The sequence below is a fragment of the Dermacentor variabilis genome, chromosome 6, assembly GCF_050947875.1.
Source record: "Dermacentor variabilis isolate Ectoservices chromosome 6, ASM5094787v1, whole genome shotgun sequence".
Taxonomy (NCBI): domain Eukaryota; kingdom Metazoa; phylum Arthropoda; class Arachnida; order Ixodida; family Ixodidae; genus Dermacentor; species Dermacentor variabilis.
This window is the reverse complement of record NC_134573.1, coordinates 148,643,484-148,656,756: the sequence shown is the minus strand read 5'-3', so window position 1 is coordinate 148,656,756 and position 13,273 is coordinate 148,643,484.

Here is a 13,273-nt window from a genome sequence, read left to right as displayed (position 1 = left end):
TTCTTGTCTAATTGAAAATTTCTCGCTTGGGCATTATGAAACATCGTTCCAGCGCACATTTTAACACGGACGAGAAGAGAACGACAACACGAACGCCGGTCCGTGTTCAAATGTGCGCTGGAACGATGCTTCACAGTGCCAATGGCAACCAAATAGCCCAGCTGTCCATACTTCTCGCTTTGTGCGGCTGTTGCACGGTGGCACCTACAGCAGCCCAGCACATGCATGATTGAATAGCGCGATTGTGCGTCACCTTCGTCGCCAACATACGTCTCGCTTTTTTCGTGTAAACAAGGTGTTTTTCGTTAGCTGCAGAGTGTACCTCAGGCTGACCTCTCTGCATTTCGTATCATTACACCTTTCTCTCTCTCTCTCTCTCTCTCTCTCTCTCTCTCTCTCTCTCTCTCTCTCATTAGCTGCGCCAAACTTTAAAAAATGCTGTGGCAGATAGCACAATTCCACCCCTAAACTCAATTTACTCGATGAGTCGACCATTACTTATAAATACTTATTTAAATAATTAACATGACTGCGTTAATTAAGTTTTTACTTAATTACCTTGCGGCACATATTTGCAGTCTGCGAATTATAGCCGGTGAGCTCGGAAGGCGTATCCACTTGGATGGAAGCCTAAGGACTGCGCCAGTTTCGAGATATCAGTTTTCAATATGTCCGTCGAGATGCATTGGCGTTCCAGCCACTTTTTTAAAAAGAAAACGCTGTTTCATGCATTGAAGGACAAAAGTGGCTGGAACGCCAATGCATTTCGACGGACACGTTAAATATTGATATCTCGAAACTAGTGCAGTCCTGAGAACTCGTTCCAAGCGGATACATACGCCTTGCGAACTTGCCGGCTTCAATTCGTGGGCTAAAATACGTAGCGTACGCGCCAAATGTGTCAAAGCACCGGCGGCCTTTGGGAACGAGAGAAGTACCTATGAGAGAAGGACAGAGCTGCAGTGCTCGGTGGCAAAGGTTTACGTACATTCCAATATGGGTGACACATTATTTTCTTTTTACTGAATCAAGGCGAGACAGTGAGCTACCTAATACACCTAGATACCACAAACTGTCATTAATTAGTCAGAACGCTTTCCTTTAATATTTGAACTATTTGATTTCTGAAGTAAACTAAGTTACCGTGACGCGCGCTGAGAGCCATATGAATAGTGAAAGAAGTCACAAATGCAGTGAGTGTCTCAGCGAGCACTTGTATTTTTTTTTTCTAATTGCCTGTAGAAGATAACACAATTCTAGTCCATGTGCTGGTCTACTCGAAAAGGTGGGCATTATTTGCTAAAAATTTCAAATGCATAATTGAATAATTAACAAATTTTGCTAATTAATTTCTTTAGCTAATTATCTTATGGCATATGTTGCAATTTACAAATTCTAGCCGGGGAGTTCGCAAGGCGGATCCCACTTGAAACAAATTCTCAGGATGGCACCAGTTTCGAGATATTAGTTCTCGGATTTTGCGGATAAATCCGTTGGCGTTCCAGTTCCGTTGGCCGACGATATCACTAGCACTCATTGAAACTGCAGAACCGAAACCGTGAGGCACTACGCTCACTCGTGTGTGCTATTAATTCAGAGTACGCATACACACACACAATTCAATTCAATGCCCAAAACGACAATTTGTTGAGAAAGTGGAAGGACAGTGAATTTCTACCGCAAGTTTGACGACGCATATCTCGTAAATGGTGTCATCCGCACAATTCTTTTCACGTTGCTGTGCCTCGCTGGCTCACCCGCTAGAATTTGCAAATTGCAATATGTGCGAAATTTCATTAGTGAAATTTTGTTAATTAGTTAAATATGCATTTAAATTTATTGTTCAAGTATTGTCCTCCGCTTCGCGTAGACCAGCTCATGGTCTAGATCTGTGCTTGCCACAGGCAATTTTTTTTTAATTGTAAGTGTTCGCTGGAACACCCCGTATATTCGCAATATCCGCAGAAGAGTACACTTGGAGAGGTCACATACACGGTAAAAGAGTTGTTTGCTCAACAAGGCTAAGAATCCGACTGCACAGCATGGACAAAGAACTACGCTTGACGAACCGTTAAGCACGTGTTCCAAAAGCTTTAGTGCACCAACGTTCTAACAAAGTTGCCACACAATGCTGTCGCGACGAACCGTGCAAGTTTCTCAGCGTTTCTCTGCGATTTCGTTTTCAAATTTATTTTCTAGAAACTGCTAAAAGCGCCGAAAGTTCGCAGCGAGAGCACTTACTCCTCGTGATGTTTGCCTTTTAGCCAAATTTTTTCTAACTCAAACATTAAGAAAAAAAATGGCTGTGGCTTAGCTAAGGTTAAGCCCAGGATGCGAAGCATACTAGCCTTTATTTTAACGCGACAGCCTTAAGGAGCTCGTGTCGCAGAAAAGCCGGTGTCGTCGGCGTCGGCTCAGGCGTGCGGCGCTTGCTCAGGCGCACATTTCGTTGTTGCGCCGAACGCTGCGTTGCTCGACGCTCACCGCGTCCGATGCGGGGCGCGTAGTCGCTGCGCCGTAGCAAAGCCACCTAGAAACAGTCTCTGTAGCACGCCGCAACCTTCGCTTCTCATTCCAACGAGCAGCTCTGTCTCCAGGAGGCATCTCACCTCGTGAGTGTCTAGCAGAGGCAAGCGCAGCTGCTTATATACCGCCGCGACGGCGCGAGCGACGGCGCGAGTTGGAGCCCTGTTTCTCCTCTGTCGTGACGCACGGTGTCACGTGGTCAGCCTTGAAGGCGACGCCGCGAGCGACGGCGTGAGTTGGAGCCCCGTTTCTCCTCTGTCGTGACGTCGCGGTGTCACGTGGTATTGAAGGCGACACCGCCGCGCCTGAGGAGCTGGGTTGAGCTCTAGTAATATGCTTCGCATAAAAAAAAAATTGGGGGTAGCTTCGCACTAGTGGCCCGAAGACTGGGCCAACAGCGAAGCTTCGGTTTCGCGAGCTCTGACCGCCGAAATTCGTCGGGCCATATAGTGCCGCGGGTGATCGCATTTTTCCGGATACAAAGTTGATATGTCTTGTACGGAGAGCTCGCTTCAATTTCACATTTACTATGAACCCGCTGAAAATAATTGTTTAAATGTTAATTAATATATTTTTTCTTATATACTAATTACAACGTATCACCAGTCACCCCGTGGACGGCATCGCTGCATTAGTCACCCCGTGGACGGCATTGCGGTTCTCCGAAAGAACCGTAAATTCATTTGAGAACGGCTATTAGTTAAGTAATTAAATATTTAAATATATAAAATATAAAATTATATTATATATATTAAATATAATTTAAATAGTTAAAGTCTTCGTAGAAACACCCGGCGTACATCAGTGAAGCGGTTAATCACAGGATCCGGTATGGTATGGTATGATGAACTTTATTTAATGTCCTGAAGATCAACCCTCAGGTTGACGCAGGCGGCTCCCATGTCGGGACAGTAAGGTTTAACCTTACCGCCGTATCATGGGCCTTCTGGACGGCCTGTACTTGATCTAAAAGACCTCCACTGTGTAGGACTCGCTGCCACCAGTCTCTCTCCTTGTCACAGTCTGTGAAAGTCACAGGACACTGCCAAAGCATGTGATCCAGAGTAATGATGCCATTACACTTCTCGCAATTGATTGGTATCTCTCTTTCAGGATATATCTTGTTAATAAAGTTTGGACTTGGATAAGTTCCTGTTTGCAACAATCTCAGAGTCACCGCTTGAGCTCTATTGAGCTTAGCGTGTGGCACTGGGAATTCCCTTCTGTTGATGTAATAATGCCTCGTGATTTCATTATATGTTAGTAATTGGTCCCTGTTCTCCTCCTGTATATTATTAAGGTCCTGGTCGCGTAGTGCACGGATAGTAAGTCCTCGTGCAGCTGCGTTAGCCATCTCGTTTAAATTCTTCCGAGATGGATCGACAGACCCCATGTGCGCAGGAAACCAGCGGATTTCGATCTCTTGGCTGTCCAACTCACCGATCAGCTGGGCAGCCCTTTTGGTTACAAAGCCATTGGTAAAGTGTCTAATAGCCATCTTAGAGTCACTGTAAATCTTCGTCCACTTATTATTCCTTAAAGCCAATGCTATCGCTACTTGTTCCGCGACTGTCGTGTCTTTAGTCATGATTGTAATAGCATCCCGAGTGAGACCATCTGCATCTACTACTACTGCCGTAAAGGCTTTCTTTCCTCTGACCCACGCAGCATCTACAAATGCCGCATGGTCTCTGTCGTGTTCTATCTCTTGCAGGAGAGCTTTGGCCCTTGCCTTTCGTCTTTCCAGGTTGTGCACCGGGTGCATATTTCTGGGGAAAGGAGTCGTCTTGATTACCTTTCTTATGCTATCTTTTAGTTCTACTGTGCCTTCACCTGAAATTTTGGATTCGGTTGGGCACCATCCTACCTCTTCTAGTATTGCTCTACCTGGCCTTGTTCCAGAGAGCCTCTCTCTGTGGGCAATTTGCTGAGCTTCAATTATCTCGGCTATTGTGTTGTGGAGCCCGAGTTTCATTAATTTGTTATCCGGAGTGTTAATCGGTAACCCCCACTGTTGTTTTGACTAGCCTTTTAATTAATCTGTTCAACTTGTTTATCTCTGTCTGTGTCCAAGTGAGCATCCCAGCTACATATGAGAAGTGACACAAGGCGAAAGCGTGGACCAGTCTCATGGCGCTCTCCTCTCCCAGCCCTCTGTGTCTGTTAGTGATTCTCCTTAGCAGTCTTATTACCTCCACAGTCTTGCTTGTGATGTGTCGTATTGTTCTTCCATTTGCCCCGTTTGCCTCCAGGAATAACCCTAAGACTCTAATGGATTCTACTTGCTTAATAGATTCGCCTGCCTTCGTGGTCAGTAATAACGTGGGTTCTTCCTCGGGAACGTATCCCCTCGGTTTTCTACCCCTTCTTCTGTTCTTGAGTACAAGGAGTTCAGACTTATTAGCAGAGCATTTGAGTCCCATGCCTTCTAAAATAGACTCTACCTCATAAATGCTCTTCTGAAGTCTGCTTTCCACATGTCCCATACTTCCTTCAGCGGTCCATATAGTCACATCGTCGGCATAAATGGTAAAGTGAATGCCCTCTATCCCTTTTAGTCCCTTTGCCACTTTTGACATGGCCAGGTTGAAAAGCATAGGTGACAAGACCGACCCTTGTGGCGTCCCTCTGTCACCGAGATCCATCTTCTTTGATTTAATATCCCCGAATCTAAGGTGAGCTGAACGATTGCCAAGAAAGGTTTTGACCACTTCGTAGAGTTTTCTCCCCAATCCCAGTTCGGAAATCACTTCAAGTATTGCTCTATGCTTAATTCTGTCAAAAGCTTTTTCGACATCCAACCCCAAGAGAGCTCGAGTGTTTTTTGGTTTAGCTAATAGCAGTTGATGTTTGATTAGCAACATGGCATCTTGTGTGGACAAGCCTGATCTGAAACCAATCAGATTGTACGGTAGGATGTCATTGTCCTCCACATATTTCGTTAACCTGTTCAGTATGACATGCTCCATTGTCTTCCCTAGACATGATGTTAACGAAATTGGCCTCAGATTATCCAAGTTGAGTTGCTTGCCCGGCTTTGGTATTAAGATAGTACTGGCCGTCCTCCATTCTTCTGGATATACCCCATTTTTCCATAGGTCATTAATGTATGTGGTCAGATATTTTATTGAATCGTCGTCCAAATTCTTAAGCAATCTGTTAGAGATGCCATCCGGGCCAGCTGCTGACCTACTATTCAGATCATACAGTGCCGTGCGTACCTCACTTTCGGTGAATTCCTGATCCATATATTTGCATTCTACCCCTAAGTAATCGGGATAACTCACATCCTGATCTTCTTTCCTGAGAGGCAAGTATTTAGTAGCCAATCGCTCCATTATGCTCTCTGCGCTTGCAGTCTGACTCTCCTGGTGTACCAGTTTCGCCACTGCCGTACGTCTATTCGATTTAGTGCCTTTTTCATTGAGCAGATGCCTGAGCAGACTCCAATTGCCTCCACGTTTTATCCTTCCGTCTAGACATTTACACACCTCATCCCATTTTTGTTTCTGCAAATATCGTGCATGTTCCTCTATACTCTTATTGAGCTGAGAAATTCGTTTTCTAAGTCTCCTGTTTAGGCGTTGTGATTTCCATCTTTGTAAAATCGATTGCTTGGCTTCGATCAAATGCGCCAATCTACTATCAATTTGTTCAACCTCTTCCTCTGTCTCTATAGCCTTAGTTGCTGCATTCAAGTCGTCCCTAAGCTGACCCACCCACTCTTGTAGTGTGATGCGCCCCTTTCTATCTGTGTCTGCTCTGTCTTTTCTGATTTTTCTAAAGTGCTCCCAGTCTATGTAAGTGAAATGCTTTACCTCCCCCCCTGTCGTTTCGACCATTATGTGTAGTATGTAATGGTCGCTTCCTAGGTCCGTACCAGAGTTGATCCAGTCTGCCCTGGGTAAGTTATAAGTGAATGATAAGTCCGGGGTAGTGTCCCTACACGTGGAACTGCCACACCTGGTAGGAAAGGCTGGGTCCGTGATAAGAGAAAGGCCTAAATCTGTGGCGAGATGCCAGATTCCTTCCCCTTTTTTACTACTCCAGCGGTAACCCCAAGATTGGTGTGGGGCGTTGAAGTCCCCTCCTATTATGAGTGGCGCAGTTTTGGCTACCCTCATGGCCTTATTAAAAATTGCTCTGAAGCTCTGTCTCATCTCTCTGGGACTGCTATATATGTTGAGGCAGAACAAGCTTTGCGCTTTACCTCTGTGCCTTTTTAGGACCATTTCTATCAATATGTATTCAATTTTACTCGCCCCTAATTTTAGATCGTGCTCTATGTAGGGAATTTTCTTGTCAATTAGGGTGGCAATTCCTCTGCCTGGTTCTTTGCCTTTGCAGACCGAGTTGAAGCCGGACAGCCCGATCTCCTCCGCTAGAGTTTCCTGCAACATTATTAATTTCGGCCTATTTTCAACCGTTTTGATTATCTGTGCTAGTGACGCTCTTTTTTGCTGAAATCCTCTGCAGTTCCACTGCCACACACTAAGTCTATTTCTATTATCCATTATTATTGTCGCTGCCCCCTGACTTGCTACCCCCTGTCACTGTTCGCTTGACTGTACCACCTACCGCTCCTGGGGGTAATCTAGCGCTTTCTGCTTCCAAGGGCAGATATTCTTCATCCTCTCCTTGGGCCTCTAGCCTTTTCAACCTTTTCTCGGCTATTAACTTCCACTTCCATGTTTTATCCACCTTAAGGTTAACGCTGTCTACCGTGTCCTTTAGGTCCCTAATCGCATTCCTAATCTCTGCCAGAACCGAGTACATCGATTCTGCCTCCCGAACTACAGCTCTCTTTTTGGGCGCCGGTGTGTCTTCTTCCTGGCTGTTACTTCTACACACCGGCTTAGCTATTTCCACACTGCCGCTTTCTGTCCTCAACCCTTTTTTCATTTCCTGAATCTGCTGCTTAAGTTCTTCATTTGCTTTCTTTAGTGATATAACCTCTCTGATCAGCTGTTCTACTCTGGCATCATTACTTTGTTCCTGCGAGGCTAGCGCATCTGTGACTTTCACAGTACCTTTGACTTTCTCGGCCCAGGTCGCTCCTGGCTCCTTTTTCTTGTTTGTCTTCAGCTCCTGCTCCTTGAAGCGCACCTGCGCCTCCCGAGACCTGGAACGGTTTCGTCCCCTCGATGTTGAGCGCTGTCTTGATCTTGATGTGCTTCTGGAGCGTGAGCGCCTTCCGGCGCCTGGAGGGGTTGCCTTTGTCGGTTGGGCCGATTCCATCTCGGTCTCCACTTTGGAGCGTTGTCTTCTTCTTATTCTTACTACATATGGTATTTGGTACCGCTGCTTGCAAGCCCTGTCACCTGTGGGGTGATCTTCACCGCAGAACTTGCATTTGGGAGAGCAGATATGAGCCTCACCTGGGTCTTGCATACCACATCCCCTGCACTGCACAACGTCAGGTGTTGGACAAACGTCTGATCTGTGTCCGATTCTTCCACATGCGTAACATACGTCAAATTGCTTCCTGTACAGATAGCACCTCACGAGGGTTGACCCATATTTGATGAAGTTGGGCACCCTGAATCCGTCGAAAAGCACAATAACCGATCCCGTAGCTTTGATACGTTGTGCAGCCAACGCCGTTGGGTTGTATTCATGCACAATCTTTTTCGTGATCACACTCTGACTGTCATTGAGGTTCACTCTTCTAATAACCCCCTTGCACGTAGAGTGGGGGGCTGTTTCATAAGCACTCACTTCATATTCTGCCTCCATGATCGTAATGGACTTGATTCTCACATACCGTTCAGCATGAGAGGAGTCCGGTGTACTAACCACCACAATATTCTGTGTGAAGTTGGGGCAGACGATGTCTTCCTTCGCTTGGTCTGCTGTAAGCCCGGCTGCCTCGACGACCGCTTCTCCGATAGCTGTGCTGACCTTGTTCAGGTTGAGGCCTCCTCGAGGCCTAACGATGATTTTCCTGTGCTCCTCCGGCAGTTGCGGCATTCTTGACGCCTTCACAATCCGGCGTTTGAGCTTGTCGGCCCCGGCAGCACCTTTGTTGGCGATCTCCTTTCCTTGTGATTCTTGGATCAAATTGGCGGCTCCGCCAGCTCCCCAGGTCTTTTTCGCAGATCGCGATCTTCGGTTGGTGACCACCTGCCAACCCATTCTTTCCTCGCCGTCTTCCGTCTCCGAGGAGAGTTCGTCGTCCATGCGCATATCGGCCATGCCGGCTTGGCGGGCTCGCTAGACCTACGTGGCGTTAGGCCCAGCGTGGCGCCCACTTGCGATGCACAGAAAAGAGGCTATAGAAGTCCAAAAAATGCTGGCCGACCTTGTCCAAAGGTGTCCACCGATTCGGGTTAACCTCACGAATCCGATGATGAGCTTCAATGCGTGTTCCTGCCAAAAGTGCCGGCAGAATCATTCAAAAAGACGGAGCCGATGCGGGGCACGTCCGCTTTCTTCAGCTTCTTCTTCATCCGGTAGTGAAACATGTAAAAGACTAGGAGCACGTAGGAAAAAGTTCACCGACGATTACAATACTCTCTGATGCGAAATTTGAGCGCCCCTCTGTACGTGTTTTGATGTATCGCTATATTGACTTGCGCGGACGCTCTGTCTCGTGTGGCCCGTTGCATACGGAGCGAAATGTGTGTTGGCGTATGCTGCCTGAAGCAACGTCGATCCAAACCATTGCATGGTAAATGGGCCTGTGACACGTTCGTGCGTCTGCGAACGTCCATGACTGAATTTATATGAATGCCGACACAATCGGGTCGATTCGGAAATCGCGCTGACCGAGCACGACGGAACCACGTTTACATGAACTCGCTTCTGACGAGTCTGGACAACGACAGCACAGAGTGTCGAGCCGAGACATCGTGAGTTGACGCTGGCATGGCTGGGCTCGGTCGTCCGGGTCCCGAATTTTCGGGAGGCGTTGAGAAGAGGCAGCCGCCGTCGTCGTGGTTTATTTTGACCGGCCAGCCATGCATGGTGCCGCGGGATCCTGGTCGCGGCCGAAAGCGCGACTGCTCATCAGGTCGCGCGCGCTATGGCGTGTTCCATTCTCGCGCTATACCTGCAGGGGAGCCCATCTTCGCCTGCTTTGGAGGCGATAGTCGCGCCGCGCTTCAACGCGTTCGAACTAGGATTCCGGTTTCCACTGCAACCAATGTTTACAGACAAAAAAAAAATGTCTGCAAGCGTTGATCTGCAACAGCTCTATTTCGTGGGTCTTATCACTTCCATGAGGTTGCACTGCACAGTGCTTGTCTTTACCTTGTCCCAATACTATTCCCACTGCCGGCGCGTGAATCACGACGTCACGGTGGTCCCGCGCAAGTCTCGGCGTTGGCATGCCCGGCCCGTCTGCGGTTGCATGAAAGCTGCAACCGGGTCGGGCTGGGTCAACCGGCATCATGTAGTCGGGCTGACTCAGTTCGACTCGACGCTCGTTCAGCCCGACCGGCTAGCGTTTACACGTGGACTCAACAGCCGTATAACAGTCAGACACGCCGACTCGATCTGCTTCTGTCGTGTTCATGTAAATGCCCTGAATGAGCTATTCAGTCAAGGCGGGAGCTCCCTCGCGATCGAGGGAGAGCTGAAAGGATCTAAACTGTGTGCGTTCTTAAGCGTTTTGCAGTAGGGCTCACTGCTGAGGCTTTAGTACATTTCGCTGAACGTGTGTCTTTCTGTCGTTTACTTCGTACAATTACATCTATAGAAATTGTGTTTCGACATGTTCGTCTATTTGTGTGCGTCAATGTATGTATCGTATCGTACGTTCTGAACAAGTCCATTTCGTCTGCTGCTGAAGTTCTGATTGGCTTGGTTGGGGTATGCGGGTCAGAAGGAGACAGACGCTCCCATCAAATCAGCACTTCCTTAGCAGACGAAACGAGCATGTCCCCTAGTCTACTAGGTGGACACTTACAGGATACCCTGGTATCATATATAAAGCTCGTCCTGGAGCCATAGGGAACCGGGCTAGGTGCTAAATAAAGATATGTATATATCTCTCTCGAACCCTTTAAGCACTTGCCACGCCAATGCTTTCTAGAGCCATTTTGTTTTGCCGGGGATGTGCGTCGATACCGTGACAGCACGATGTCGGCAGCGCCGACGGCGCAAACGAGCCTCGAGTGTCAGTATAATTGCTATCACAATAATAAAGCCCACCGTGCTAAGCTAATACAGCAATAGAGATCTTTCACGATATATTTGATCGGCCTCAAGAAAATGCAAAACATTCTATGAAAAAAAAAAAGAACACCACAGGTCTGCGCAGCACACGCAGCACAGACACAGCGTAAACCGGAAGAGCGTCTCCATAGAAGACCGTCATAAACTGACTGAACAGGGTAAGCGCAAGTAGTAAGTATATTGAAAGTCGTGTTTTTACTTTCATACATTTATTGAAACACACTCCGGTGTGCTTTATGGCCGGAAATGTAGGTTGAGAAGGACATGCAGCGGGCCAACAAGGGTATTTGCTGTCTGTAAATCCAAAGTCCAAACAAGAACCGGTGCGCGAAGAGCTGCATTGTGTATTTGACACAAATTCCTTGCCGAGGTCTTCTTGCAAACAGTGTACGAGCCAGGCATTGTTGGGATCCTTCGTGTTTGAGTGGAAATCGCCAGTAAAAATGAGGGGCACGTCGTGTTGAGAAACGAACGTATGCGCCAAGAAGTCCGCAATCATCCCATGTCGAGCACCTGGCGACGCATGCACTGAAGCAGCCACAGTACCCTCGGAGCTACGCACTGCGCACACGTCGGAAAAGTCTATGTCCGGTGGTCCTACGAGTTTGAACTGCACACACTCGTTTTCTCGTTCGTATATTGCCACACTCGAGCCCCGGTGCGCAGTTCTACTTGCTGACACAACACACCTGTAGCCGGTGATGTCATGTGGACGGCCCCAGGTCTCAGAGAAACAGAGTAGGAATACTTGGATTAATTAGGTAGTCGTGCATGACGTCAAGCCTGTGTGCAGCCAGAGGATGTATACGTTGAGAGAGCAGATGACAGATCGGTGGGGCTGATCGAGTAGTGCAAAGCAACGTCACGTGATTGTGCCAAGGCGATGTTGTTTGAATCTAGGGAATTCGTCACGCAGTGCTCGTTCTGGGTTTTTGGCGACATGGTAAAACGTGAAGTCGTCTTCAGCGTTCCTGATTCAAAGGCCATCGAGTGAAATGGCTCGACTCAGTGCCACGCACACAAGTTTCTGGCGGTGACGTTTGTTGCATTCGTAAACAACGCTAGTATATGTGCCATCCTGAGACTTACGAATCGTTATTACTCTAGCCTGCACCACGGGAGACTAACTGTGTGCGGCGACATATGATGCCAGCCTTACGGTCCAACGTTGGGGTCGCCGTGCGTTGTCCGTTTGGCACCCACTCGGGGCTGACCGCGCTCCCGTGTACACTGTGCAACGGTGGCGCCTGTAGTCGTGCCAGTCTTCCCATGGCGCCACAGTCGAACCTGAGTTACAGTCTTTTTGCGAGTCCCGACTGGTCTACCTCAGTGTGGGCGAGGTTTGCAACCGCATTATTGACCAGCCCATCTATGACGTCTACTTTGATGGTTATCATATACGGCGAAGCTCCCAGGACTCATTTTCGTCCGCTCGCACGTGAGAGTCTGCGAGGCGAAGCCTCCGGGCTTCATTTTCGTCTGCTCGCATGTGAGGATCTGCGCGGTAACACTCCCGGACCTCATTTTCTGCTGCGCGCACATGAGGGCCTTCGCGGCGAAGATGTAAGGCCGCATTTTGGGCAGCACGCACTAGAGGGTCTTCGCCGCGAAGTGTTTTTGCGTCGTTTTCTCGATAACGAACTAAGCTGTCCGCCCGGCATCGACGGCGACCTGCGGCTTGTGCTGCTCTCTGCACAGTGGTCTGGTGAGCCCGACGTCGCCTGGTTACAGCCGCGCGCGTAGCTCTGCGAGTCGTTTCTTCAGCAGCGGTTCGCACCTTGCGAGGAGGCGCCATAAGGCGTTGCGAAGAGGCAACACAAGTAACGAGACTACGTGGCGCACATGACGCATTTCTGGATACGTGTCACGATTCGATGCAAGTGAAAACTGGAGGGCCCAGAGCACTCAGTCCGTAGTAACAGTAACAAGAACGGACTGTCTAGTACCGCGTGCTAGTCACTTCTTGTTCGCTATGTTTCTTCTAAATTGGGTTTTCGTCACCGTCCTGGCTGCACTACAGACACGCCATTTTCCTTACTTTCAAAGGATGCATGGTCCCAATGTGAAAGTTAAGCGTGTGCGTGCACGAAACATTAAAATGCGAATCATTTGGATAAGTATGGCTTTATACGCACCACAATATGTAACTGCAATGCAAAGTGAGCGCGTACCGACGCTACGCGGCGCGCCTATGACATCGCGTGACTTTTCGCGCGCTAGGCGATAGCTGCGACTGACACCGGCGGCGGACGCCATCGCCAACCAAAACGGCTATTAGAATATTTAAAAGAAGGACGGCCTATAACAGGTTACGCAACACGTACGGATGGCACAGAAAAACAGACGGAACAAGGCGAAAGAGAACGGAGCCGAGAGGTTCTAGGCGGCCTCAGATAACTGCTATTCTACACAGCTTCCCTGATAGCCCAAGTCATCCACATGTCTTTTGTTTGAGTTTCTATTCAGTATCTTTGAATGCGGCGAATTGTAAATATAATCGCTGTTTAATTCGATGCCAGCGTACGTCTTTTTACCTAATGACGCCTTTGCAGAGATCAAATATATTAAA